The sequence below is a fragment of the Lynx canadensis genome, chromosome B2 (assembly GCF_007474595.2).
Source record: "Lynx canadensis isolate LIC74 chromosome B2, mLynCan4.pri.v2, whole genome shotgun sequence".
NCBI classification, from domain to species: Eukaryota; Metazoa; Chordata; class Mammalia; order Carnivora; family Felidae; genus Lynx; species Lynx canadensis.
The window spans coordinates 101,033,805-101,057,991 of record NC_044307.1 but is presented as its reverse complement, the minus strand read 5'-3'; the positions used below and the strand labels follow the sequence as shown (position 1 = coordinate 101,057,991).

General features: G+C 35.3%; 1 protein-coding gene across 4 annotated transcripts in view; it reads left to right on the top strand.

Moving 5' to 3' along the window:
• REV3L (REV3 like, DNA directed polymerase zeta catalytic subunit) overlaps positions 1 to 24,187 on the top strand; it is a 177,383-nt gene that overhangs the window by 6,118 nt on the left and 147,078 nt on the right. Inside the window, exon 1 of one of the 4 annotated variants that reach the window (XM_030316170.1) lies at positions 3,559 to 3,685. The exons of the other annotated variants lie outside the window; for them this stretch is intronic. The gene's annotated coding sequence lies outside the window, so the exon portion shown is untranslated. Of the gene's footprint in view, positions 1 to 3,558; positions 3,686 to 24,187 lie in introns of those variants that run through there. 4 annotated transcript variants of the gene reach the window in all.

The window sequence follows — 24,187 nt, the reverse complement described above, 5'->3', positions numbered from 1 at the left end:
TTAATAAACAGTGTTGAGATAGCCAGTTAATCATCTAGAAACATAGAAAGTTGGCTTCCAGGTGAGACAGAAGATTTAAATGTGAAAACGAAACAAAACAACATAGGATAATTATTTGTAATGTAATCTAGGAATGGCAAAGACCTTTCAAAGTATAAAACAGAACTGAAGCCAGATTGCTCACTTTTACAACATAAATGAAATTCTATACAGAGAAAAAAAAATCATAAAGTTAAAGAGAAACAGATTAGTAATAACTTATTTGTACACTTTTCACAAAGGAGTCCTTTCCTCTTGATACATAAACAGCTTCTAGAAAATAACTCAGTAGAAAAAATGAGCAAAGAGAATTCATATGAAAAGATGTGCAATTTTATTTATAAAGAAGATATAAGTTAAAACTACAACATACTATTTATCACCTATCAAATTAGGAATAATTGATTACATAATATAACTTGGGGAGGTTGAGAGGAAGGGGAAATGGGCATTCTCATATTGCTGGTGGGGATATAAAATGTTCATTTTCTATGGAAAGCAATATGGAAATCATTTTAATACAAGTATATTTTGATTTAGCAATTTCATTTAAGGATTTCATCCTCAAATATTTTACATATGTGTTAAATGAACATATGAAAATATTTGTGGCAGCATTGTTTGTCATTGCAAAAAATTGGAAACAACCTACACATAAGTCAGTAGGGGAGTGGTTAAGTAAATAATGGTGTATCTTTTCAATGGAATACTAGGCAGCCTTTAATGTAATGAGGCAATACTATGTATTCGGCTATGGTGCCATGTCTAAGTTATATTAAGAGGAAAAAAAGCAAGACAGGAGACTCCATGTTTAGTATGTTGCTATTTGTGTGGTTTAAAAAAAAAAAATATATATATATATAAAATACAGGGGTGTGTGTGTGTATGTGTCTGTGTGTGTGTGTCAAAGGATACATGAGAATTTGGTAACAGTGGTTGTCTGCAGTGAGGGGAACTGGTAGTCTAGAGGACAACGGTGGGAGACTGTAATTTTGGAATATTTTTTATCATGTGCATGTAATACCTCTTCAATTTTAGTTTTTTAAATTATGTTGTGTTTCCAGGAATTGGTAAGGAAGAACAAAACAAAAGTATAATAGTTGTAAACAGTTATCAAATGATTACTCCAATACTGTTTAATTTTAGATTTTGCTAGAGGTCTTCTAATCCAGTGCTTCCCATTGATGTTATGTGGCTCACTGGAGGGTGGCCCTAGTGGAGTGGGATCTGAAGGAAGACTGTGGGGTTCCTTTGAGCAGATAACACAATGAGCAACAACCCGCAGTTACTGCTCCTTTTGATATTTTCAACGCATTAGAGGAGGTGCTTTATTATTTGGAATCTACTTCAGCTAACTACAGAGTATGCAACTGCCTCTTGTGGAGAAGGGATCATGGAGCTACTTTTGGAGTTTATATTCCCGGTGCCTGATGAGCATGTCACACAGCACAAGATGTAGTCCGCTGTCAATGAGAGCAGAGGGTAGCAGGGATGTTGGTTGCCCTGGGAAGCCCAGCTCTAGGCCTGAATTTCTTTCTGTATTCACCTGTATTGGATTTCCTAGTCATGTGCATCTGATGTGTCATTTAGCTTGCTGCAAGATGACTGCTAATAGTGCATGTATGTTCTGCAAAAATAAACACCATTGTTATTTTGAAATATTGTTCCTGATGTGAAAAAGGTTGGATTTGAAATTAATTCATATTACTACAAACCTCATTTAAATTTTAATTTTCTTCTGTAATTATGTAAAGGAAATGTGATAATTTTTTCACAAAATACCGTGTTGATGCCTCCAAATGCTCTTCTGTTGGTCTGTGTGCCGAACAAATATTATTTACAATGTGAAAAAGATTGGGAAACACAGTTCTGGTCAAATCTTCTCATTTTATATAAAGAAAACTGGAATCTAGGTAGGTAAGCTCAGAGATCTGTCCAGTGTCCAATAGTTGCTTGTGTGGGCTAAGTCTGAAAACTGGGAATCTTGACTCTCAGCTCTCACTGGCTCCCCAAATCTAAGGGGAAATTAGAGAAAGGCATTGATGGTAATTGAAAGGCGAACATACTGTACCTTAGAGGAATTATGAGAAGACCCACATGTGCACAGTTTAGAAATCTTTAAGGGCCTACAGTGTCCAATAGTGCTTAGAATCTTCCTATAGAATAGGTTATAGTGGGATTTGTTTTGTGATGACTGTAGCTATCTTCTTTAAAAAATATATAGTAAAGGCTAGAGTATAGTAAGAGGAATTTAGGACAAAATAAACAAAAATTGATACTAGAGGTATGTGTATATAGTTTTCCAAAGAAAAAGAGAATGTATCAGGAGGCCTTTCAAGTTCCTCTGGTGCTTTAATTTTCTCTCACCTGTTTTTGATTGGATTAGAATTTGTTCAATAAAAAAATGAATGAAAATTGATTCAGGTTTAAGGAGGTTGGGGTTAAATAGACTTCAAAGGGTGTTGTCATTAACCCTAGACATTTCAAAGAAATACTTAGCAACTTAGTAAGATATGGGATATGGTATATTGTATGTTACATTGGTACCTGGCTGCCATTTCAATGCCACAGTGATACTAAATAAGAGAGGAAATAATGAATGTTAAGGTACAGTAAACTTTGGGTAAAATGTGTTAATTAATAGTTTCCAGGTAAGATACAGATAGGGAAGGAGGAGTAGGTGTCTTAGGCAATTAAAACAAAGCTCCACTTTGTTAAAACATAAAGTAAATACATTTTTGAGATCAAAACAAATCATAAGTAAAAATCAAACCCTCTTAAATACAGTCTATTTAACCTTTTGGTGTGCAGGTGTGGTTTTTATTTTTGTTGCTTTTTGGGTTTTTTTTTTGTTTTTGTCATTTCTTTTAAGTTTTTTCACATGATCGTCTATATTTCTTCCAGTTGTCTGTAACTTTTTAAATATTTTTTCAATGAAAAATATTTTGTTAATTAGTATTGGCAAACTGGACTGTTTTCTGCAGCAGAAATTGAATATATGCCTAGCACAGTAAATTCTGAGAAAAAAGGGTAGTAATTGTCATTGTAAATGTTAGGGTTTTTGTTTTTGTTTTTTTGGTCCAATTCTATTTTCTTTTTAGATGATAGTTGTGGGAAATACTAAGAATTTGAGGTCAATTTCCTTGGGGGTAGTTATTTAATTTTCTTTGGGTTGAGAGAGCATTTACTATATAAACGATTCAATAATGAAAGAAAGCGTGTTACCTCAAAATGCTTGTGTCATATATAACAATATAACGAGAGTTTTCTATTTTTCTTCCATTTATTACGATTACCAAGGAAGTATAATTATAATTAAAAGAAATATTTTATTTTGCATATATATTTACACTTCAAAGCAATTTATATATTAAATTAGGTTTTGTTTGAGATGGTGAAATGAAAGATTTTGTGAGTAAGAATACATGTTGATATGTGAAAAAATGTGAAGTTAAAACATGTTGGCATACTCCTAGTTTCTCAGAACAAGAAAATGACTAATCTAAATTTCATTTCAGAATAAAAACCAAGACAAGCCACATAAAAGCAACCTAAAAATTAAACTGTCATCATATTATTTGTTTTAAAACTATGGAATAATATATCTGAGGAAGATTTCTCTCAAAATTGTTTTTCTCAATTTCAAGTAAGTAATTTATTTTGGTTAATATATTGGGGATGAGGGGGGTTGGGGGTGAGCCTTGGCATTGAAGTTGGTAAATCCTACTCATCCTTAAAGTAACAATTAAAATATTAACCTCTTTTAAAGCCTTTTGTGACTCCTTTGCCCATTCCCAAAAGGTTATCTCTTTGGTTTCCCGTAGTCTTAGCCCCCTTTCACATGGCTGATAAAGGACTTCCTACACTGAGTGTTGTGTTTGTCTGTAGGGATAGTCACACGGCACTACCCTTGTGTGCCTCCCTGCCCCCTCCCCGCCTTTGTACCCCCTACACTGCCTTCTGTTCAGAGACCCTCAGCAAGTTACTTTACTTCTATGAGCCTTAATTTCCTCATCTGTAAGATGAGTTTTAATAATTTTTACCTCATTGGATTATTATGATTAAATACAATAATCATCAAATGTGTGGCATAATAGTAATATGTTATTTTCTTTGCCCTTCTATTCCAGAATCTGCCACATTACTTCATATGTAATAAGCTCTCTTTAAAATAATTGAAATTAAAAATGGAATATTTGTAGCATTCCTTTCTCACAATAGGGCAAACTAGAATACCTGCACATTGCGGAATAAAGCTTTTTGCTGTTGGTCACTGACTCATATATCTTCAGGCTAGGTAATTACCTGTTTACAGTACTTTTTTAAAAATTGACTTTTTTTTTTTTTAACCTACTAGGCCTGATTTTTCTTTTTTAACTCTTGATGTATATATAGAGATAGAAAAGTGTCCAGGCCTGATCTTGCCTTGAAAAAGGGCAATGTTAAGCCATTGATCCAAGGAGTAACTATGATTTTCCAATGCTACAAATGAGGTTAAGTTTATTTCTTGTGAAAGAGCCTTATTTTCCAAAGCCTTCAGTAATGCCTTCTTTTTTAAAAATGATGGTAGAATGAATTGAAAGTGTGTGTTCCAGAGATCACAAAGGTGGCAATAGAATTTATTCATCTCTTATTTTTGCCTTTTGTGAATTCAGAAGACACAAGAAGCCTTTGGTATTTAAACCTATGTAGGATTGTGGAATGTGTACCAAATGAAGTAATTCATTATTGCCTGGAGTTTGAATTTCTTCACCAAAATTTTTTATACGTATTCCCAGATTTTGTTTAGTTTTGTTTTAATAATGTTGTCTTTCAAATTTTTCGTGAAGTCATTAGAAAGATTTTCAAATTAATTTTAATGAATCACAGTTTGTTTGATGATGCTTAATGATTTTACAGTAGAAGCCAGGAAGGGGCACCTGGGTTGCTCAGTCAGTTAAGCATCGACTTTGGCTCAGGTTGTGATCTCCTCCCCTGTTTATGAGTTTGAGCCTTGCATCAGACTCTCTGGCTGTCCATGCAGAGCCTGCTTCAGATCCTCTGTCTCCCTCTCTCTCTACCCCTGCCCTGCTCACACTCTCTTTCAAATAAAAATAAAAAAAAATAATTAAAAAAAAAATAGAAGCCAGGTTGGTCAAGAGACATTACTTTTACATCATTTTACTGACAGAGGTTATAGGCCATTAATTGACCCCTTACTATATGCCCAATGCTAAATTGTTTTAATCTGTACAACAACTCTATAAAGTGAGTACTATTATCCCCATTTTACAGTTGAGGAAATGAGGCTTGGAGAGGTTAATTAACTTTTGCCTAAAGTTATTCACATATTTACCGCATAGCATGTGAGGATTAAAATGAGGGAACGTGTATTAGCCTAAACAGAAGGAACAAAGAAGCAAATTATGAAATGTATGTGTCCTAGCACTGTGGAATTTGATGATAACCATTATTGAGACATGACGGTGACCATGAATATATTCTTACTCACTTTTTTGTGTGTGTATGATAGTATACCCTGCTATTCTATACTGACCCTTTTTTTTCCTGAGCAATATTAATGTCTCCTCTCAAACTCATGTTCCTATTTGGACTGGATTGTTTTGTTTTATGTGTATGTTTTTATAAGGTGTTAGTGGGACTTTGTTATCAGTCTGATACAAAATATCTTTGTAAGTTTAGTTTGATTAAACAAGTAGTGTATGAATATATTCTTGTCGTGAAATTTAACAAACAGAAACAGGTAAAACATAAATTTTCCTTAATCGCCAATCCGACTGCCCTCTCCACTTGTATGAGTTTTTGCGTAATAAACCTCCCCAAAACATAGTGGTATAAAGCAAGCCTTTTGTTGATCTATGATTCTGGGATGGGCTCAGTTACGCAGTTTTCCTGCTGCTGGCTGGGCTGCTTATGTGGCGCAGTCGGCTGAGAGTTCAGCTGGACGCTGGTTGGTCTAGGATGGCTTCGCTCACATGTGTGGATATTGGTGCTAGCTGTAGACTAGGATGGAAGGCCATGTGTCTCCAATAGGCTAGTTTTCACCTGGAGGCAGTAGTAGGGTTTACAGAAGCAGCAAGTAAAGGCAAGCCCCGTATATTTTATCTTGTCCCATGGGCCACAAAGCACATCACATGGCCAAGCTGAGTCCGTGTGGCAGGGGTTTCCTAAGAGTGTGACTCATTAGGGGGCCACTATTCCAATAATCTACTATATCACTATTGCTGGCTGACTCATTTTTCAGGAAACGTTTGTCAGTGTGACAGTGTCCTGCTCTTCTTGAAAGAGTATAGTGTTTAAAAATTTATTCAACAATTCTGATAAATCTAGCTAATTCCTTGTTCTTAGTTGTTTTATTCCATTCTCATCACCCCTCAGCATCATTCCTGGTCCCGTTTACCCAACAAATACTTACTCTGAGCACCCACTAAATGCACAGTAAGGTATCAGGTGAGCAGTAGATGGAGCAAGACCACTGTGATCATCATCCAGGTTTCTTTTTATTTTTTTAAAGTTAATTTTGAGAGAGAGAAAGCATGAGTGGGGGAGGGACAGAGAGAGAGAGAGAGAGAGAGAGAGAGAATCCCAAACAGGCTCCACACTGTCAGCACAGAACCTGATGAAGGGCTTGAACCCATGAACTGTGAGATCATGACCCAAGCTGAAATTGGACACTTAACCGACTGAACTACCCAGGTGCCCCAATCATCCAAGTTTTTAAAACTTGCCTACCTTTCTGCTTCATTATATGAACAGAATTCTATAAAAGCAGGCAATTATAACCATTTTTTGAAAACGACCAACAGCCTACACTAGGCAAAATATATCTTGTGTACTAAATTTTTTAAAGGTCTTACAAGAATATCTTCAAGAGAAGAATAAGTGTAACTCAGAGATTGTTTTGATCTGTACTCCCACCAGCAATATGAGACTTTTTCCATCCCCTTACCAAGATTATGTTCTCAAGTGTTTTGATCTTTGCCAATCTAATAGATAAAAACATGGATCTCAGTGTAGTTTTAATTTGCATTTCTTTTATTATGAATGAGATCGAGTGTCTTTCCATATGCTTGAGAGCCATTTGTATTTCCTTTTTGGTGTACTACGTGTTTATTTTTTATCTACTTTCTGTTTTTGAGTTTTGGTCTTTTGTTTATTGATTCCTAGGAGCTTATCATGTAGTAGGAAAATTGGTCTTTGTGAATGGACTTTCTGATATTTTTTCCCAGTTTATTCTTACGGTAAATACATTTTATTTAAATAATTTTTTCATTTTATAAAGAACTTTTTATATCTTACATGAGGCTTTAGCTCACATTTAGTTGAAATTAGTTTTAAAACATTAGGCATGGGAAGGGAAGAAAAAGATCCTGACTTTATCACTTCTTCTTTAAAGAACTTACTTTTTAAAATGTTACGACTCAACTTAAAATGAACAGTTTCAAAAGGATCTTATTTTTGATTTGTTTTTTTCTAAGTTTGGGTCTATTGTGAGACCACTCCTTTTGGGGCTATTTTTAGATGATTAGACTGTGTAGCATAGGTGGAGAAAATTTGTGTTACTTAGAATAACTTGTTAATAATATTGCTTTGAGTCTTGTTCAGTTTGTGTGTGTGTGTGTGTGTGTGTGTGTGTTTGTGTGTGTGTGTATAATGTGCACACATGCATAAATAACAGCGGTTCAGGCAATGCTCTGACTCATATATAACTCTTTACCTATTTAGCCAGCCTTTACCTAATCAACCATGTAGCTGTATTAGAGTGGCTAGATTAGACTAGCCTTTGCCCGGTGGGCCAAATAGAGGAAAGACAACAGACTCTGACCTTTTTTGAGAAAGTAGTAATGCTGCCCACTATCTAAACAGTGTCATTTTTAATCAGATTGTAGGGAGGTAGGAAGAGGGTAGCAGACGCATCTATGATCTGTGTGGCATCTGACATTGTGAAATACTTGGACTTTTCCCCTTGACTTCTGTATAAAAGGGGATTAGAAAACCTCAAGGCTGTAGACATGAATGTGTCTTGAGTCATTTAATGTAGTTTTCAAAAGTTTTTAAAGTGGTCAGACCTTTTCTTCATACATAATTTTACCCAGCAGGATACAAAAACAGAGAATCCTAAGTGACTTATAGTGGGAAATGGTAGAAAACTAGTTTTTGCCATGCTTTAGTTTTTAATTTTTCAAAGTTGTTGAAATGTTCTTTAAGGTCTGTTATGTCATCAGTATTGTTATAAATATTTCATTGACAATTACAAGGTTTTCCAGATGGTAACTGTAATTAAATCATAGTGAGCATTTCATAATGAATATAATTGTTGAATCATGGTTTTATACCTGAAACTAGTATAATATTGTATGTCAGCTATACTTCAATAAAAACAGTTGTCCCTTTATTTGATACCAAATTGTGAACATATAATTCCTTGATTAAAAGAAATTTAGGTATTTCTGAGGTTGTAATACATCTTGCAGTGTATATATTTAACACAGTAATTTTCCCTTCTGAAAAGTTAATATTAAGTTGATGGGACATCTTCTAATGGACGACTTCCTAAAAAATATATATAACATTTCATGATATGTTTTCATCCTCTGTATACTTATACTTTTACATAATTACATCATGGAATGAAATTGCTTCTCACTTCATTTTGTTCTTCATTTTTGCCTGACATCTCTAATTGTTTTAACTTTATATATTTTGTATATTTTGATGTTGAATTATTTGGCACATAAAACTTCACAACTAATGGGTCTTTTATGGCAGTGCTTTCAAACTGTAGCGAAGAATAAATTTCTTTCTAATACATTAGAAAATGTACTTTAAAATACACTAGAAGTGAATTACTAGAAAAATGAAACAAGGAAGAAAAACCAAGCAAAATACAAGCTTCCTTTTTTAGCATTATATTAAACAGGTATGCAATTCCCCTGTCTGATTGCACTAAGAGTTTCTAAATGCTTACTTTCAAGTTTTAAACTTGTCTTGTCCCAGACCAATAACAAACAGCTAGTTCATACACTGTATTTGAATAGCTCTGTAAACATTGTTGTCTCAGTTTACAGAGACACTTTAATTCTTTTCTTCTTGAATCCTACTTTTTCTCCAACATCAAAATTGTTATTCCTGTTTCCTTTTAGTTTTACTATTTCCATGATAGTATCATTGTCTATCACTATTTCTAATCTTTTTTTTATGTCATTTCATTTTTTAACCCCATCTGAGGATTTTTCCAATAGAAAGGCTTTAAACAATAAAAATTTGTTGTTATTGATATTTTTGATTTTTACTCCTATAATTTTGTACATTTTATTAATTTTGTTTTACTTTTGGCTTTTTGCAAGATAGTTTTATGTTTTATTTAAAAAAATACAAAAATCATCTTAAAAGCATAAATACAGAAATGTAGTTGTAACTATATAATTTAAGAACAACCCAAAAATATTTTTTCTTTTATGTAACACAGGGAATTTAGCTATTTTACATTGTCAGCTTCCCAAGTTAATATTTAAGACTAACTTATAAATGTTGAATATTTTAGATTGTATATCTTCTTTTTCAAAAAAAAATTATAGCTTATGTATTAAATTTCGGTAGAACAACTTAGACTCAACTCTATATGCTAACTTGGTATGGAGTACCACCACTCATCTATTTATACCATACCACTTATACTCATTCTTGAGTTCCAATTTAGACTTTTTTTCCTTTGGTTGCCATGAGTATGTTTTCAGGTACTATTTTTCGGAAGATATTCTTGTGGGTTACTTTTCCTGAACCCTTTGAATATCTGAAAATGGCTTTTTGTTGCACACATATATTAATGAAAGCCTGACTCAATATGGTATTCATGTGTCCCAGGCTTTTCCTTTATAATTGTCTAGCCATTATTCTGGTTATCTTTTATTTTTGACTGAGACAAGAAAGTCTTTCTGTTGTAGAAATGCTGGTGCTTTTTATTTTGGGATAGTCTTCTATTATACCTTGGAATATCGCTTTCATTTCACTTGTTAAGCCTTTTTTTTAAAAAAAAATTAAATACCTCTTATTGGTGGATTGGTTCACATTTCTTTTTTATACCTATCTTCTTATTTTTAACATTGTCTTTTGCATTCTCGGTGAACATTTTTATTTTCATCTTTTACTTTACTGATAGGTTTTTTGCAATATTGATTCTGTTGTTTCTCATCTCAAGTGCAGAATTTAATTTTGTTGTTTATTCCTGTCATTTTTCTTATTTCTTAGAGTATAGGTTTGTATCTTAAGTCTGCATACATCTATTATGTTCTCATTTCTTCTTGGTGTCTTTTTAATGGATTATCTTTCCTTATGAAAGATATTTTATAGGAAATTAATTTTCTTGTATTTTACTGAGACACACAGCAAATACTTTCTACGTTTCTTTTGTTTCTTAATGTAACAGTTGACAATTTAAGAAGATGTTTTATCTATGCTGCCATTTGTATAGGTCCCTTGTTTATCCTTCTATGAACAAGAGGCCATTTATTCATTCCTGGTGTTTGCCAGGAGGCAGAGTATGGAAAATCTGGTTAATTGTCTTGTTTTCCACTTCTAAACTGATAGAACTGCCCTTCCAGATACACAAAATTAATAATTGTGCACAACATACTTAGATGAAAACATTCATCTAATAGGTTGTGGTCAAGTCTTTCCTCTGTTCTCACTGTGCATCCTCTCTATCATGTGGAAGAAGAGAACTTATTACTGGATAACGTGAGATGGTGTTTTTGTTTTTAATCAGATCATTACTTGAAAGTCTCCAGATTGTAAAGGCCCTTAGGACTTTTGGTGATTTCATCAGTGATGGAAACTAATTTAACATCTGGAATGAAGAGAGCTATGCTCCCATCAGTTACATTTTTTTTTTTCAACGTTTATTTATTTTTGGGACAGAGAGAGACAGAGCATGAACGGGGGAGGGGCAGAGAGAGAGGGAGACACAGAATCGGAAACAGGCTCCAGGCTCTGAGCCATCAGCCCAGAGCCTGACGCGGGGCTCGAACTCACGGACCGCGAGATCGTGACCTGGCTGAAGTCGGACGCTTAGCCGACTGCGCCACCCAGGCGCCCCACCATCAGTTACATTTTTAGGTGTAAAACATTCCCTGGGTTTGATAACTCTTGTAATTGAGCAAGTCTGTTGTGAGGCTCAGGAGACAGTCTGTGGAACTGGAGATAGTGGTTGCTATTTGATATTTCTCAGCTAGGGTGGTTATTGCACCATCCTCTCATGCTTTACCTGCCTCCTATGGAGAGCCAAAGAGAGTATCTCTGAATTGCTCTGCAGACTCCTGATGAAGACTAACTACCTGACACTGCCTTGCTGGCATGTTATGTCATGTTTTATATCCTGTTAAGTATAACCATGTGGCCTTTTTGAGTCATGTGAGTGTCAGTGTCTAGTTGGGCCTAATGTATGCATTTGTATTTCGTGATTTTTTTTTTGGCTTTTTTTTAATATTTGCTGAGTGAATCAGTATTTATTGCTTATTCTTTGTAAGCATTTTAAATTATAAATATATAAAAACATGAGAGTATCTATAGTACATACAGATTAAAGAATATAACAGTTATCTATTTTAATACCTAGGGTGAGAAATAGAATATTATAGATATCTTTGAAGTATTTGATTGCCTCCTTCTCTCCTGTCTAATTTTGGTTTTGAATTTTGGTTAATCATTTCCTTGATTTTCTTTATAGTTTTACCTCAAATATATATGTCACTAAACAATATGTTGTTTTATCTTTCTGGAGTTATTTATAACGTGCTTGTTCTTCTGTCATTTTTTTCCCTCCAACATTATGTTTTTGGACATTATCTTTGTTGAATTATATAGCTGTAGTTCATTCATTTTCACTGCTATATAGTATTGCGTTATATATGACTATACCACAATTTTATTTTTTCATTCTCCTATCTTTGAACATTTGAGTTGTTTCCTGTTTTTCTTCCCCAATTACAAACAATGATGTTATGAAAACTGTTGTGCATGCCTTCCAGTGCATGTGTATAAGAATTTATATGGTTATACTAGGGGTTGAATAGTTGAGGTAAGAGCATGCACAACTCTCCTTTACTAGGTAATGCCAAATTGTTTTCTAAAGTGGTTATACCAAAGTGTATTCCCACCAGCAGTGTGCGAGAGTTCGGATGTTACACATCTTCACCAACATTTAGAATTGTCAGACTTAAGTTTTAAATTTATTCTTATAGGCATAAATGATATCTCACTGTGAGTTTGTATTTTTTTCTCTCACTAGTAAGGTAGAATTTTTCTTTATGTTTATCTATCAAATATTGAGAGAGATGTGTTGAAGTCTCCAACTGGTGGATTTGTCTAATTAATTTCTCTTTTAGTTCTCAGCTTTTGCTTCATGTATTTTGAAGCTTAGTTAGGGCCTTACATATTTAGGATTATTATGTTGTCTTGGTGAGGCGGCCTCTTTATCCCTGCTAATGTTCCTTGTTCTGAAATCTTCCTTGTCTGTTGTTGATATAACCATTCCAGTTTTTTTTATTAGCGTTTACGTGATGTATATCATGTCAAGAATGAAGTGTTTGAAATTTTATCTTCTCGCAAACTAATGAATTAACTTGCCACAAATTTCATAGATACTGTTAGTAGACATGAGATTTCTGGGATCTTCATTTTATTGACTGCAGATGGGAGATGGTTGCAGATAAAGTATGGAGAAGTAGATTGAAAAACTGCTACCCCAACAGAGACCAGTGTAGAATCGTCTCCCAAGACATCTTTTTTCATCCATTTACTTTCAACCCATTTATGCTTTTGTATGGGTTTCTTGTAGAAAGGATCCAGTATATAGTTGCGCTTATTCATTTAGTCCAGTAGTCTGTCTTTTAATTTGTGTGTTTAGATTGTTTACATTTAATGTGATTAGTAATATGGTTAGACTAAAAGTCTACCACAGTCCTAGCTGTTTTCTACTATTATCTGTGTTCTTTGCCTTGTTTTCCTGCTTTTGGATTACTTGGATGTTTTTTATTCCCTTTCTCTCCACTTTTTGCTTATTTATTTATACCTTTTGAAATTAATTTAGTGGCAGCTGTAGGTTTGAAATACACATTTGTAACTAAGCAAAGTCTTCTATCACACAATAGTACATAGTTTTATATGTACTATAAGGGTACCCAATTCTTCCTGCTTATTTTTTGTGCTTTTGTTGTCTTACATTTCACTTTTATATATACTATCAACACACAATATGTTGCTACTATTTTCGCTTTAGACAGTTATCCTTTTTTTTTAAATTTTTTTGATATTTGTTTATTTTTGAGAGAGAGACAGAGCATGAGTTGGGGAGGGGCAGAGAGAAGGAGACAGAATCCAAAGCAGGCTCCAGGCTCTGAGCTGTCAGCACAGAGCCTGACGCGGGGCTTGAACTCATGAACCGCAAGATCATGACCTGAGCCGAAGTTGGACGCTTACCCGATTGAGCCACCCAGGCACTGATAGACAGTTACCTTTTAGAGCAATTACAAATAAGAAATAAATGAAGACTTTCATTTATGTCATTTCTAGTATTGTTGATTTCTTTGTGCGGATCCAAGTTTCTGTCTTGTATCCTGTTCCATCTGCCCCAAGAACTTTCTTTAACATTTATTGTAGTGCAAGTCTGGTGGTAATAAATTATCCCAGTTTTACTTTTCTAAAACAGACTTATTTTTCCTTTATTTTTATAAAATATTTTTGCTGAGTATAGAATTGTGGGTTGCTTTCCCCTCCCCTTTAGATACTACTCTGCTGTTGTCTGGCTTATGTAGTTTTGCTGTAATTCTTAACCTTTGATTCGATATATTACGTGTCTTTTTTTTTTTTTCTATCTTTAAAATTTTTTGTCTTTACATATTATTTGCCTTTACTTTTGAACATGATATGTCTGTTTGCTTTTGCTTGGTGTTCTCTGAACTGCTTGGTTCTGTGGTTTGGTATCTTTTATTGAATTTGGAAAATTCTCAGCCATTATCTCTTCATGTATTTCTTTCGAACTGTTCTCTCTCTTCTGTGTGATTTCAGTTAAGTGGATGTTAGAGCATCAGGTACTGTCTCATAGCTCTTACATGATTTATGATTTTTTTCTTATTTTCCCCCACTTTTTTTTTTTTTCTGATATGAGATTTATCTTTTAGGGAGATTTCCTTGATGATAATGATTGTTGCTATTGCTGAAGTATTGATATTTCAGAAGGTGACTCTATAGTATAAAGTCATGTACTTTTTTGGCATATCCTGAGATCTTTCAGATTATTAGTAAAAGTGTAAGTTTATAATAAATTTTGTCCCTACTAAAAACAGTCTGATTAGATTTGAGGGCCATGAGATTGTGGCTATTGTTATGAAGATAGAATATAATTCTAATGACTCAGGGACCACAGTATGTTTTAATTTTACGTTTTATGTCTTATTTTTCTACTTATGTTAATCCCTTGAAATTCACTAGATTTTTATTCTGAGCCTGTTATTGTGATAGTACATATTTAATTTGGAATAAAAAATTAATACTACATATTATGAAGTAGCTAGACTCACATATGTTTGTTTATTATGCTCCTAGGACTATGTAGAATTTTTTTTTTAAGATTTTATTTTTACCTAATCTTTATTCCCCAGGGTGGGGCTCATACTCACAACCCTGAGATCATGAGTTGCATGCTGTACTGACTGAGGGAGCCAAGCACCCCTGGGACTATATAGAATTAAATAGACATGAGGTACAGTACAAGTAAGAAATCAATATGTTTTGGTTTTTGTGGTCAGTTAATTGAGAAAGTGTTGGAAGTTATTGGAAGTGTAGATGGAAGCTTTAAGATCACTAAAAATTCATAAACCAACTAGTATAAATAAAACTTGGGGGGCGCCTGGGTGGCGCAGTCGGTTAAGCGTCCGACTTCAGCCAGGTCACGATCTCGCGGTCCGTGGGTTCGAGCCCCGCGTCAGGCTCTGGGCAGATGGCTCAGAGCCTGGAGCCTGTTTCCGATTCTGTGTCTCCCTCTCTCTCTGCCCCTCCCCCGTTCATGCTCTGTCTCTCTCTGTCCCCAAAATAAATAAACATTAAAAAAATAATAATAAAATAAAATAAAACTTGGAAATTTCAAAGTATGGGAACGTTTTTTGAATATATATATATATATATATATGCTTTGAATTATCAAAAGTGATAAAAGACTTCTAGTGTTTTATTTTATTTTATTTTTTGATTATTTTTTAATGTTTATTTATTTTTGAGAGAGAGACAGAGAGTGAGTGGGGAAGGGGCAGAGAGAGAGGGAGACATGGAATCTGAAGCAGGCTCCAGGCTCTGAGCTGTCAGCACAAAGCCCGACGCAGGGCTTGAACTCACAAACTGTGAGAATATGACCTGAGCTGAAGTCAGACGCTTAACTGACTGAGCCACCCAGGCGCCCCAGAAACTTCTAGTTTTTTAAAGAATTATATGGTAGATGAATAAAAAAAGTAGTGTTATCTCAAAAAGAAAGTAAGATATGCTATTTTTTTTCTTCTACATCAATTGAGATGTGTCAGATTTACTAAATACAGAATCTTTGTATATGTGTGATTCAAGAATTTAATACTTAATTATAAAAAATCCTGACTTTTGAAATCTGAAGCTTAATGGATATTAGTATTTAAAAAAAAATGTTAGGTGGAACTTGTTCATTGTAAGCATTTTTATGTGATCTCAGCTTTACCTAGTAAGATTCCTTGTCATGATACATTACACTTTTTCATAGAAAGGAAAAATGTTTTGTTTGACCCATGTTTCAGTAGCTGGCAGATTTTGAAATGGGGAGATCTCCAAGTTGATATTGGACACTAGCCACATGAAAGGACGAGGAGCCAAATGCATGAAACATTTGCTTTTTTGGCAGAAAGCCCCAGTATATGCAGATTCTTTTTAAAAACTGAAGTAAACCTGATCACGGGCAATTTCTTGTGTAGTGTGTTAAATTCCCACTACAGCCCCAGCTTATAACTTGAGAACAGAGGGTCAAGCTTTTGTTGACAACTGTGACTCTTTCTGGCTCTACTTTTGTAGTTGTACGTTCAGAATAGGGGATTGTTTTTCCTCTGATGAAAAGGAAGACTCTAAATTACTTAAATGCAATTGGAATCCTGATCCTACGCATGCACATATACACAAATAAAAGAAAGTGCAAATGCGTAGTATTCTTCTAGTGTATTTTTCTTAGTAATCATTCTTTGATACATTGTCGGGCTTTGGTAAACATTTATTGAAGAAGAGGAATTATTTCTTTGTATATAATCTTAAACAGATGACAAATCTTTACATGTAGATTGTAGACTATCAAATCCACTCTCTGTCCGTTTCTATTATTACTACTTTGAGTAAAATTTTAGGCCATCGTAATAGCCTCTCAGATTATCTCTGAATTCACCTCTTTTCAAATTCAGCCCTTATGATGTCACTAGAGTGATCTTTCTAAAACCCACATTTTATCCAAATGTTGACATATTGACAGTGGTATAGGAAACTAGGTGAAAAATTGCTAATAACTTAAGTACTTAAAAAAAGGGTAGTTACATCTATATGATGCATGTGACCTGCCAGACAGCCATCAAAAATCTTAGAAAGAGGACATGTGCACATGCATGACTAAGTGAAGAACATAGAGTTTAGTCTGTACAGTATGAACCTTCTGTTGAAAAGTTTATATAGGGGCGCCTGGGTGGCTCAGTTGGTTGAGCGTCCGACTTCGGCTCAGGTCACGATCTCACGGTCCGTGAGTTCGAGCCCCGCGTCGGGCTCTGTGCTGACAGCTCAGAGCCTGGAGCCTGTTTCAGATTCTGTGTCTCCCTCTCTCTCTGACCCTCCCCCGTTCATGCTGTGTCTCTCTCTGTCTCAAAAATAAATAAACGTTAAAAAAAATTAAAAAAAATAAAAGTTTATATAATATAAACATTAGGAAAATAATAAAATATTGAATGTGAAGGTTATGGATTTGAGTGGTGTTTTTCTTTTTTGTGCTCTTTTATATCTTATAAAAGCATGTATTACTTTATAAACGGGGAAAATTAATAAAACATATAATCTGTTCACATTATTGTGTGCTTTGAAGCCATCTTTAGTTTCCTGTTTTCTACAGAGGTATTTCCTGAAAAGTAGTTCATGGATATACTTGTTTTAGAATCACCTGGGGTACTCATTAAAAATACAGATTCCTGGGGCTCCTAGGTGGCTCAGTTGGTTAAGTGTCCGACTCTTGATCTCAGGTCATGATCTTACGGTTCATGGATTTGAGCCCCATGTGGGGTTCTGCACTGATAGTGCAAGAGCCTGCTTGGGATTCTCTCTCCCTCTCTCTGCTCCTCCCCCACTCGCTCCCTTGCTCTCTCTCAAAACACACACACACACACACACACACACACACACACACAGAATAACTTTAAAAAAAAATACACATTGCTGAGGTCCATCTCAGACATATGAAATAAAAACCTCTGGGGTTGTCTAGGAATGTGTACTTCTGGCAAGTGCCACTAATGATTCTTATATATTCTAAAGTTCCCAAACTGGCCTACAGTATAGAGTAAAACTCTGGATGACTTTTCCATAATCTGATACCTGAATCCCTTCCCAGCCTCATCTTATTTTTCCCCAAGCACTTTGCTTTTCAGTCTGAACTACTTAACTCTTCCTCGGATGTGTATCTCATGGTTCTGCATTTACTTTCAGCTTAGGGGAAGCAGGAACTTTGGCTCTTGTAGGTGTGGAGTGCTGGGTGTAGTGTTGTCCTTCCTTAAATGTTTGATGAGTGAATGAATGCCATTCCTCTGGAGGAAATGACCATTTCCATTCAATGAATTCAGTGAATATTTTAAAATGTCCTGAGACGTTACCTCCATTGCGAAGCTTTCCTGACTTTCCTGAGTTAATTAGTCCTTTGTGCCACCATTGTACTTTGTACCTCTGTTAGAGCTGTTATCACACTGACTTGCAAGGTTTTGTTTTTGACTTGTCTGACTTCCCTATTAAAGTGTAAGTTTCCTGAGGGCAGATTAGTATGCTGCCAGTCTTTGTGTCCCTCAGGGCTTGGTTCCTAGAGATGTATTAAGAATTAGTAGAAAATACTCATGATGGAAGGACAAATATTGTATGATTCCACTTATATGAGGTATGTGGTATAGAGAAAGAAAGCAAATTAGTGGTTATTAGGGCCTGAGGAAGGAGGAAATGGGGATTTAATGTTAAATGAGTTTCAGTTTGGGATGATCCAGATGTTCTAGAGATGAATGGTGATAATGGTTACACAGTATTGTGAATGTGCTTAATATCACTGAATTGTACACTGAAAAATTTGAAATGGTGAGTTTTATGTGTATTGTAAAACATACACACACCACCTCATGAAGGTAAAGAACTTGGCTATTCACTCAGCTTTGTTCTCTACAGTTCCTAACATTGTTTTGTTTCATTATTAAATTATATTTTCTTTTGACGTGATTTTAAAGATGTTTGAAATTAAGTTGAATATACAGAGAAAGCCCATAGGAAATTCTTTAACAAATCAACAGAATTTATTAAGAGGAGAATATAGCATATGCTTTTTAAAATCACATATTTAAAGAAACTATTGTGATTTACAAATAGTAATTAAAATCAAAGTGGCTGTCACCTGCTACTAACAACTAGATAGTGGTGAAATAGAAGCAATATGGCAACATGGAACTTCAAACTTGGTATGGTCTCGGGTCTTTTTATTTTCTTTGCTTAGAAATTGTCTATTTAAGTCCAGGGTGATTGGAAGGCAATACATTGAGTACATTTGGAGTTTCCTAAATGGTTTTGGTAGATGATCTCTTTTGAGATGCTTACATCTCCAGGAAGTAATTAATGATGATTCTCTGTTCCCATAAGGAAATCATATGTTAGGGGCGCCTGGGTGGCTCAGTCAGTTAAGCCTCCGACTTCCGCTCAGGTCATGATCTCACAGTTCAGGACTTCGAGCCCCGCGTTGGGCTCCGTGCTGGCAGCTCAGAGCATGGACCCTGCTTTGGAGTCTGTGTCTCCCTCTTGCTCTGCCCCTCTCCTGCTTATGCTCTGTCTCTCAAAAAATAAATAAACATTTAAAAAATTAAAAAAAAAAGAAACCATATGTGCTGTTTAATACTATTGACTTGGAGATTTTTGCAAACCTAAATTGGGTATGTGTGTATGCAAGCACGTGTGTACATTCCTTCTAGTACAGTGGTTCTCTCTGATTCGGTTTGCAAGATAATTTCTGCTTCTTTTTTTTTTTTTTTTTTTTTTAAGATTTTTTATTTTGGAGCACCTGGATGGCTCAGTAAAGCATTGGAATCTTGATCACAGCTCAGTTCATGAAATCACTGTGGTGAGACTGAGCCCCGGGTTGGGCTCTGTGCAGGGCATGGAGCCAGTTTGGGATTCTCATTCTCCCTCTCTCTCTGTCCCTCCCCAGCGTATGTGCTCTCTCTCAAAAAAATTAAAAAAAAAAAATTTAAAAATATTAAAAAAAATTTTTTAAAAGGAGAACAGAAGTTTGTTTTTTTTTTTTAAGTTTATTTTGAGAGAGAGCACAAATGGACTAGGGGTGGAGGGAGGGAGGGAGGGAAGGAGGGGGAGAGAGAGAGAGAGAGAAAGAGAGAGAATCTCAAGCAGGCTCCGTGCTCCAGGCCGAGCCCTACATGGGGCTTGATCTAATGACCATGAGATCATGACCTGAGCCAAAATCAAGAGTCCAATACATAACCGACTGAGCTACCTGGCTGCCCCAAGATTTTTTAATTTTAAGTGATCTCTGCACCCAACATGAGACTCAAACTCACAACCCTGATATCGAGTCATATGCTCTACTGTCTAAGCCAGCCAGGCACCCCACAAAATAATTTCTTTGGGAGCAATTTAAGAGGTAGACTGGGGACTGCACCTAGAGTTTCTGGCAGAGAAGGTCTAGGATGCTTCTGATTTAGGTATCCCTTAGAACATAATGGAAGAAATACTTTTAACAACAAAACATATTTTGGACTGGTCAAGGTGTCTTTTAGAAGCTGATTATTCTCATTTTTGGAATGGTTGAAACCTAATAAAAATGGCATATTATTTCTTCATTTGATTGCATCATTCCTATCGACTCCCTATCCTTTCTTGTCAATGATTTCCATGTCTCTGCTTTCCTACCTGCTGCCATTTTCTGTCAACCGTTGAGAAATCCTGGTGAGTGACAGATAAGATGAAGGAAGATGTGTTCATTATTTTTCCTTAATTAGTAGTATTGAGATATAACTTGTGTACAACAGAACTGACCTATTTTAAGTATACAAATGGTGAGTTTTGGCAAATGTAGCAATCCTATAACTACTGTCACCACAATCGTGATATATAGAAAATTTATCACCCTAAGAAGTTTCCTTGTGTTCCTTTCAGTCAAACCTCTCTCCCCACTTCCAGCAATCATGGATCTGCTTTGTCACTATAATTACTATAGTTTTGCCTTTTCCAGAATTTCATGTGATGGAATCCTACAATATGTAGTCATTTGTGCCTTTATCCATATTGTTGCATGTATGAGTAGCGTGTTCCTTTACATTGCTAAGTCATATTCCATTATATGGATATACTGCAATGGTGTATACTGGACATTTGGATTGTTTCCAGTTTGGACTATTATGAAAAAGCTGCTGTGAGCAGTCATGTACAAGTCTTTATGTGACTGTATATTTTCATTTCTCTTGGGGTAGGATTTCTGGGTCATATAGTAAGTTTAGGTCATAAGAAACTACCAGACTCTTCCAAAGTAGCTATACCATTTTGCATTACCTCTAACAGTGTATGGAAGGTCCAATTTCTCCATATTCCCAACATTTGCTTCTGGTTTATTCTTTTTAAAAGTGTATCTTTTTCTGGTGGGAATGTAATGATATCTCGTTGTTTTAATTTTCATTTCTAAGGACTAAGGATACTGTAAATCTTTTCATGCGCTTATTTGCCATTCACATATCTTTCTTGGTGAAGTATCTATTTAAATCTTCTGCCCATAAAAAGAAGATTGTTTTCCTTCTGTCCAGTACTGGCACCCCCCCCCCCTGGCCTCCCCACCTGCCCCAGATTCCATTACTTGGCCCTGCTCTCTTTTTCTGTGTCCTTTAGAGATCTGATTTCTTACACTTAGAACTTTCCAAACTCTCAGCTCAGGCCTAGGCATTTCCTTACTCTTCATGTAGAACTGTGCATCTCTTTTATCTTATATGGGAATTCTTTGTGGTTCCATCTCCTTTCTGCAGTTCTTATAGCTCATGTGGGATAAATTTAATAAGCAAATAGTTTCTCTGGCTCTTTAACTTGTGAGCTGACTAAAATAGTTTGTAGTTAATATCTTATTCCGCTCTTGAGCACTCTTAAGATTTAAAGAATGAATAATTTGCTGTCCCCTTTTTAAAACTTAGTTGTTCTACCCAGGAGATGCTATCTTAGTTTTCTTGGGTGTATTAGCTTCTACATAACACAGTTTGGTTGGTTGTCTTTCCTAGCCAAAACAACATAAGCAACAGATTGAACAAAGGCAGATATGAGAACCCAGCTTTCTCTTAGTAAGCCAGACATTAGAGAGATGTACAAAAATGTAAAACAGTTTGTATCTTCCCACCAATGTTTTTCTTTTAAAAAACAAAATGTTGCTCATGTGCACATGTAATAGGTTTATTAATTTTAATGAATGAAAATGTCAATACTTTATATATTTCTCAGTTTTAATATCTAATATGGTAAATACTGATAGACTGCCCACATAAAATTCTTTGGGGTCCTCCATAACTTTTAAGAGTGAAAAATAGTCCTGAGACCAAAAGGTTTGAGAACTGCAATAACCAGTATTTATTAAGCACTTACTACATGTCAGAGTACTTTCCATGTTTTAACTCATTTAATTCTCAAAACAGCCCTATTAGATAGGTACTACTATATTCTACAGTTTACTAATGAGGAAACTAAGGCAGAGAGATATTAAATAACGTCTCCAACTTCGTATAATAAGTAAAAAATCTGGGATTCAAACTTAGCTTGGTCATTTTCGAAATTTAAACTTCTTAACATTGTCCTTTCCAGTATATAGTTAATCATGAATTCCTATTATTTCTTCCTTTAAAATGTTTTCAGTTCTCTCTTTTCTTACCATCACATCCTAATCTGGGTCCTTACTTCTTTCTTAGAGGCAGCAGCTTCTAGCTGTGTTACTTGTCTGCCATTGTCAGACAAATGCCATTGCCATTTCTTTCCTACTCTCCATAATCCATTAGAGCTTGCTCTTGTGTACTACTTTCAGCCCATACGTCCGTATCTTTCTCTTTCTCTCTCTCTTGCTTTTTTTTTTTTTTTTTTTGTAATTTTATATAGCACTTATCCTCCATCTTGAGGATTCAGATTACAAGTATATGAGACTGCTTAAAGCTCATGTGTAGGTTACTAACATTTTCATTTTTTTTTCAGGCTTATTTTATGCCTCATTTTGAGTAATTTCTATTGCTGTTTTCCAGTTCTTAATCTTTAATTCTACCATTTCTAATATGCTATTAATTCCATCCATTGTATTTTTCATCTCAAACATTTATTTTTCATCTCTGGTAAGATGAAAATTTTGATTCACATTCTTTTTATGTTGTCCACATCTCTGCTTAACATGTCCAAGCATTCCTCTACCTTCTTCAACATACAGATTACAGTTATAAGAACTATCTTGATATTTTTATTAATTCTAGTATTTATCAGTTTTTTGCCTTGTTTCTATTGCTGCTTTTTCTTCTCATATTTTTCTATTTATTTTCATGCCTGATAATTTTTTATTACATGCCAGACATTGTGAATTTAACCTTGTGTTTGGGATATTTTGTATTTCTAGAATACTTTTTTTTTTTTTTTTTGAGAGAGAGGGAGGGAGGGAGAGAGTGGGGGAGGGGTGGGAAGGGGAGAGAGAATCTTGAGCAGGCTCACGCCCACAAAGATCCCCATGTGGGGCTTGATCTCAAAACTGTGAGATCATGACCTGAGCTGAAATCAAGAGTTGGAAGCTTAACCGATTGAACCACCCAGGCACTCCTAGAAGTAGTCTTTTTTTTTTTTTTAAATGTTTATTTATTTTTGAGAGAGAGAGAGAAAGAGAGAGACAAAGTGCGAGTGAGAGAGGGGCAGAAAGCGAGGGAGATACAGAATTGAAGCAGGCTCCAGACTCTGAGCTGTCAGCACAGAGGCTGACGCGGGGCTCAAACTCATGAATCGTGAGATCATGACGTGAGCCGAAGTTGGTCACTTAACCGACCGAGTCACCCAGGCACCCCACCCCTAGAAGTATTCTTGAGTTTTATTCTGGGACACTGTTATTTGGAAAGAGTTTGACACTTTCAGTGCTATTTTTATGCTTGTTCAGGTGGAACCCAGAGCAAACTTTATCTAGGACTAATTTTGTGCCACTACTGAGACATTATGATTGTTCTGCCTGATGTCCTGTGAAATATGAGATTTTTTTTTTCCTTTCTCAATGAAACAAATTATTCTTGCCACTGTCTGACCCCCTGGGATTGTTCCCTCTGTTCCTTTTAGTTCTTTTCCTAGCTTTGGGTAGATTCCTCACAAGTATGTGCTGATACTATACTACTCAATAGTCTTGACGGGGCCCTCTGCAGACCTACTCTACTATCTCTCTGCGACTCTCTCCTCTCTAGTACTCTCCCAGGCAAATTCCAGCAGTCTTGGACTCATACTTTCTCAGCTCAGGGAGATTGTTGAGCTTCCACTTGGCTTCCTTCTCCCTCTGCTCCCAGGGTGCTGACTTTGTTTCCCTTCTGTCAGGGATTACTCTCCTATACCAGCCATTGTCCAATGTGTGGAAACTATTGTTTCATATATTTCTTCTGTTTTTGTTGTTGTTTCAGGCAGGATTGTAAATCTGTTCTCTATTACTCCATGTAGACTAGAAACCCTGTCTTCATTTTTTAAGAATTCATCTCAAATATTAACTCCTCTCCAAAATGTTTCATAATCCATTTTCTAGTCAGGAATCATTTAACTGCAAAGAATAGAAGCCCTTTCAAAGAAGCTCTAATAAAAAGGAGATTTATTATTATAATGCAGA